At 47.7% G+C, this 5305-nt stretch overlaps 2 non-coding genes across 2 annotated transcripts; both read left to right on the top strand.

The window, feature by feature from the left end:
- Window positions 1–3084: 3084 nt before the first annotated feature.
- On the top strand, window positions 3085–3157 carry Trnaf-gaa. The gene has a single exon. It is a non-coding gene; the product is annotated as a tRNA-Phe (tRNA).
- Window positions 3158–4747: 1590 nt separating this feature from the next.
- Trnaf-gaa lies at window positions 4748–4820 on the top strand. The gene has a single exon. It is a non-coding gene; the product is annotated as a tRNA-Phe (tRNA).
- The last annotated feature ends 485 nt before the right edge of the window (window positions 4821–5305 follow it).

Here is a 5305-nt window from a genome sequence, read left to right as displayed (position 1 = left end):
GTCCTGTTTTTAAAATTAAGTATCATTATTCAAAGGATGGTTTCCTCCTGAAGAAAAGTGAAGGATAAGGAAAACACAAACTATTAGCCGATATTAAGTATTTTGGGCAAACATGCATAGTAACTGAGCCATCCTGAAACAGAAAGTTTAATTTTCCTTGATGTTTAGCATCCAAAAAAATGTTTCTCTGATATTTCTACCTGTGTGCAAAGGGAATGAAAACATCAGGCAACACAATCTGTGAGTCTCCCTACAAGCAACACTTAACTGTAAGAGTTTAGCTCCAACACAAGGGGGGGCAGTCTCAGGGGCTGGAGAGATGGCTCAGCAGCTAAGAGGCTGCCCTCCCAAAGAAGGCAGGCTTGGTTCCCAGCACCAAGTGGCCCACAACCATCTGTAACTCCAGTTCCAAAGGAGCTGATGCTCCCTTCTGCCCCCCACAGGAACTGCATGATCCTGGTACACATACACAAATGTAAACAAACAAATAAACAAGAGTCTGGTTTAAAAAAAAATGTTGGGGAAGTCCTGTCAATAAAGCACTGTCTGGCCAATAGGGAATCAAGATAGGAGGGGCTAGGAGTCCAGAAGGACTCTGGGAAGGAGAAACACAGAGAGTCAAGATGTAACGCCATGGGGTAGGAAGCCCGGAACTATTCTCCGGTAAGAAACATACTTAGATTAACAATTATGGGGTAATTACTTAAGTCAGAGCTAGCCAGTAAGAAACAAGCAAGGCCAACAGCTTCATAATTAATATAGCTTTCCAAAAAGTGGAACCATTAATTTCTTTAGTTTTTTTCTTTCTTAACTTACTTTGGTGAAAGTCTGTGTACCAATTGTCCATGCCTGGTGCCTATGGAGGCCAGAAGAAAGCATCATATCTCCCAGAACTAGAGTTACAAATGGTTATGAGTTACCACGTGGGCACTGGAAATCAAACCCACGTCCCCTGGAACAACAGCCTTAACCTCTGAGCTCCAGTCACTAAGAATGTGTGGCAATCCCAGGAGGCAAGAGGCTGAGTCAGGACAACTGTACAGTATTCCACAAGAGTTCGGCATGGTGGCACATGTCTTTAATTCCATCACTTGGGAGGCAGAGGCAAGAAGGCCCATGTGAGTTCAAGGTCAGCGTGGTCTACGTAGTGAGTTCCAGAATGGCCAGAGCTGCATAGTAAGGCCCCATCTCAAAAAAGAAAGAAAAGAAAAAGAAAAAAAGTGTGAAATCAGTCCGGGCTATGGAATGAGTTTCCAGGCGGCCTATATGAGTGAGACCCTATCTCAAAACAACCAAAACACAAGGGCTGGTGACATGAGTCCTCGGGACCCACAGTGGAAGGAGAGATCCACTCCCGAAAGTTGTCCTCGGTCCCCTGCACTCACCATGCCATGCACTGTGCGCGCACACACACAGTAAATAAACGTGAAAGCGAAACTCAAGAGGACCAGTGTGGCTCTAGCCTACCTGGCGCTGTCCCTGGGGAGTCCAGCTGTCACGCCGCAGTGAGGTGAGGAGTGACTACGGAAGAAAGTGGGGTCCTCGTGCAATAGCTGCAAACAGAGAGACGAGGTGAGGAGGGGGAAGGCGTAAGACAATGGGAGTCCAGGGCTCTACCTGCTTTCAAAGATGGCGGCCCCGCGGTTCTGTTCCCAGACTAACTAGAAGGAGGTTTTAATTGGATGCGTGATGTTCAGAAGCAAAGCTCGTAGCTTTCTTGTTACAAGTGAGATCACGTGAGCTGGCTCTGCACATATTCTTTGTGAGATGTATACAGTAGGAGCTTAGCACTCAGGGCGAGGCCCAGCATGAGCAGAACATGATGACTTTGTCTAACCAGGAGCCTCATCTCCAGCCCACAGAGGCACCGCCCATAATAAAGGCCATGGGAGGTCCCGCCCTCTTCGGGGTTCATCCTGCTCACAGTGGAAAGCTTTGATAATGACAAGTGTCAACCAGAGGGGATCTAGAGTCATCTTGGGACAAGCCTCCGGGCATGCTGTGAAGGACTGTCTAGATTAGGTTAACCGGGAAGGAAAGACACCCTTGTTGTGGGTGGCACCGTCTCATGGGTTGGGGTCCTGGAATGAACGAAAAGGAAAAAAGCAGGCTGAGAACCAGTCTTCGCCACTCTCTGCTCCCGGACTGCAAATGCAATGTGACCAGCGACCTCAAGCTCCTGCTGCCAAGACAGAACGAACCCCAAGCTGTGAGCCAAAACAAGTCCTGCGTACTTAAGTCGCTTCCAGCAAGTGAATTGGTACAGTAATGAGACAGGTAACGAACAGAGGCAGATGATAAAGTTTACGATGTACATATCAGCCAGGCCTGGTGGCACACACCAACACTCAGGAGGCTGTAGATCTCTGAGTCTGAGACCAGTCTAGTCTACATAGAGAGTTCCAGGCTAGCCTGTGCTGTACAGTAAGACCCTGTCTCTATAGATAGATAGATACATAGATACATAGATAGATAGATGATAGATAGATCAGACATTAGAAGGGGTGAATATATGTATATGTTTATATTTTGATAGACATATCAGATACTAGAAGAGGGTAAATATGTATATATATGCATATCAGACAGTAGAAGGGGTAAATATGTATGAATATATATATATCTCAGATAGATGGTAGATATACATATCAGACAGTAGAAGGGGTAAACATGTATGATATATATACATATCAGATAGACGGTGTATATATATGTATATCAGACAGTAGAAGGAGTAAACATGTATGATATATATACATATCAGATATATATATATGGGGTGAGGAACATATAAAGGGCGGAGTTAGAATTTAAGCACAGCTGTGAGGAAAGGCAATTGTGGGAGACTGAACACGGCTGAGTCGGGCAGGGAAGAAGCCATGGGATCCCCTGGGGAAGAGCACCCTGGGCAGTGGAAAAGCCGGTGCCAAGGCCCTAGGCAAAGGCTTTCCCTGTGGATCAGTGAACAGGCAGGGAGGCCGAGGACTGGCCCATGGAGCGAAGGCCCTGAGCATTCAAAGCTGACCCAGTGACAGGGGCTCGGCCAGCAGGGAGGAGCTTTGGCGCAGACACTTCTCCACCGCAGCTGAAATAGCTCAGTTGGGAGAGCGTTAGACTGAAGATCTAAAGGTCCCTGGTTCGATCCCGGGTTTCAGCAAGCGTACATTTTACTGGTATTTCTGTCTCTGGAGCCTGGTTCCTTCCAGGAATATGCAGGACAAAACAAGCAAAGGATTGTGGAACCTCCAATTGTGGTGCCAGCGCCACAAGCAACTCCAAGGTATCAGGAAAAGAGAGACCAGACGTCCAGCTGTTTGTACTAAGAGAATGCCTGTGCTGCATTTATTGCCAAGAGAATGTGTGTGTGTCTTCATTGCAAGTGCTAAGAGGTCTTCCTTGTAGGAGGGAGGAGCTTTATATACAGATTTACAGCACAGTGGAAAAAACCCCAGGTAGAAGAGAGCATGTTTTCTCAGAGGGTCAAGGCCAGGGCAGTAAGCCAGGACTAGAAAACAGAAAGCACTTGGACTGGAAAACAAGTTGCACTTTGTAGGCTGACCAGCAACTCACAGAGACCCCATGGGGTTGGGGCCCAACATATATATATATATATTGTTGGGGTACCCCAAATTGAGGAGGGGTTCCCAAGCTGGATTCATCACCCCAAGAATCAAGAGTCCACACACCAATTGATGCAACACGCAAGAGGCTTTAATTAGGCATCTGCAGATGGGCCTCTTGGTCAGCTTTTAGACCGATTGGCCCCAAGGTTCAGTTACAATCAGCTTTTAAAGACAAAAACCACAAGCCTTTGGGAGGGGTCCCTATCTTGTGATTGGAGGGGGTACATGACTACTGACCAGGGGAAGTAGATATCTTCCTGACCTACACGTTGTAAATTCCTCAAACCTTGGTATGAGTTAATCATCTCTCCCTAAGTAAATGGTGGTTCCCACGAATCTTGTTTGCCCATCTCTGACGCCCTGGTCAGTTCTTCACAGGTGGTCAGCAGCCGGGATTTGACCTTTTGTGGATTTACAGCCCTTCTGCAATTAAGGTTGCTAAACCATACATTCCATTCTGTGGTTTGGCCAGTTCCTGGGATGGGGTCCTTTGTTCACTTCCCAAGTTCTCTAGTTGCCCTCCCTGTTTTTAAGCTTATATTTTATTTCTATAAATTCGGGGTCTTTCAATATCAGACAGTAGAAGGGGTAAACATGTATGAATATATATATATATATATATATATATATATATATATATATATATATATATATGGAGTTAGAATTTAAGCACAGCTGCCGGGCGTTGGTGGCGCACACCTTTAATCCCAGCACTTGGGAGACAGAGGCAGGCGGATCTCTGTGAGTTCGAGGCCATCCTGGTCTACAAAGCGAGTTCCAGGAAAGCCTCCAAAACAATACAGAGAAACCCTGCCTCGAAAAACCAAAAAAAAAAAAAAAAAAAAAGAATTTAAGCACAGCTGTGAGGAAAGGCAATTGTGGGAGACTGAACACGGCTGAGTCGGGCAGGGAAGAAGCCATGGGATCCCCTGGGGAAGAGCACCCTGGGCAGTGGAAAAGCCGGTGCCAGGGCCCTAGGCAAAGGCTTTCCCTGTGGATCAGTGAACAGGCAGGGAGGCCGAGGACTGGCCCATGGAGCGAAGGCCCTGAGCATTCAAAGCTGACCCAGTGACAGGGGCTCGGCCAGCAGGGAGGAGCTTTGGCGCAGACACTTCTCCACCGCAGCTGAAATAGCTCAGTTGGGAGAGCGTTAGACTGAAGATCTAAAGGTCCCTGGTTCGATCCCGGGTTTCAGCAAGCGTACATTTTACTGGTATTTCTGTCTCTGGAGCCTGGTTCCTTCCGGGAATGTGCAGGACAAAACAAGCAAGGATTGCTGCCTTTTCTCTTCAGAAAAGAAAAAGAAAGCTGATGTGGTTCCCGACCACCACGTGGAGAACAGACAGCTGCAAAAGAGGAGAAAGGAGAGGGGCCGGTTACACAGCCAGCTTGGGATCCAGGAAGGAGGCTACCTACCCCTAGCAAGATCCACAGTGGTGACTCAACTGACTGTAATGACAGCAGAGGGACTTTGCTTGGCCGTGGAGCTAGAGAGTGGAGGACCCCACGGTGGGAAAGCCTACCTGTGGGGAAAGATTAAACCTGCCCTTGAACGGGAGGCCCGATGCCTTGAGCCAGCTCTAGCCTGGAGGAACCAAAGTGGGTCACTAGGGCCACATTCCCTTCCTTGTCCCTCCTCCCTCCCCCAGCCACCATGGGCTGAGCAGCTTTGCTCTGTCACG

This window comes from Mesocricetus auratus, unplaced genomic scaffold (genome assembly GCF_017639785.1).
Source record: "Mesocricetus auratus isolate SY011 unplaced genomic scaffold, BCM_Maur_2.0 Super-Scaffold_100042, whole genome shotgun sequence".
Classification (NCBI taxonomy): Eukaryota; Metazoa; Chordata; class Mammalia; order Rodentia; family Cricetidae; genus Mesocricetus; species Mesocricetus auratus.
The sequence above is the reverse complement of the archived record's forward strand: the minus strand, read 5'-3'. Positions and strand labels throughout refer to the sequence as shown.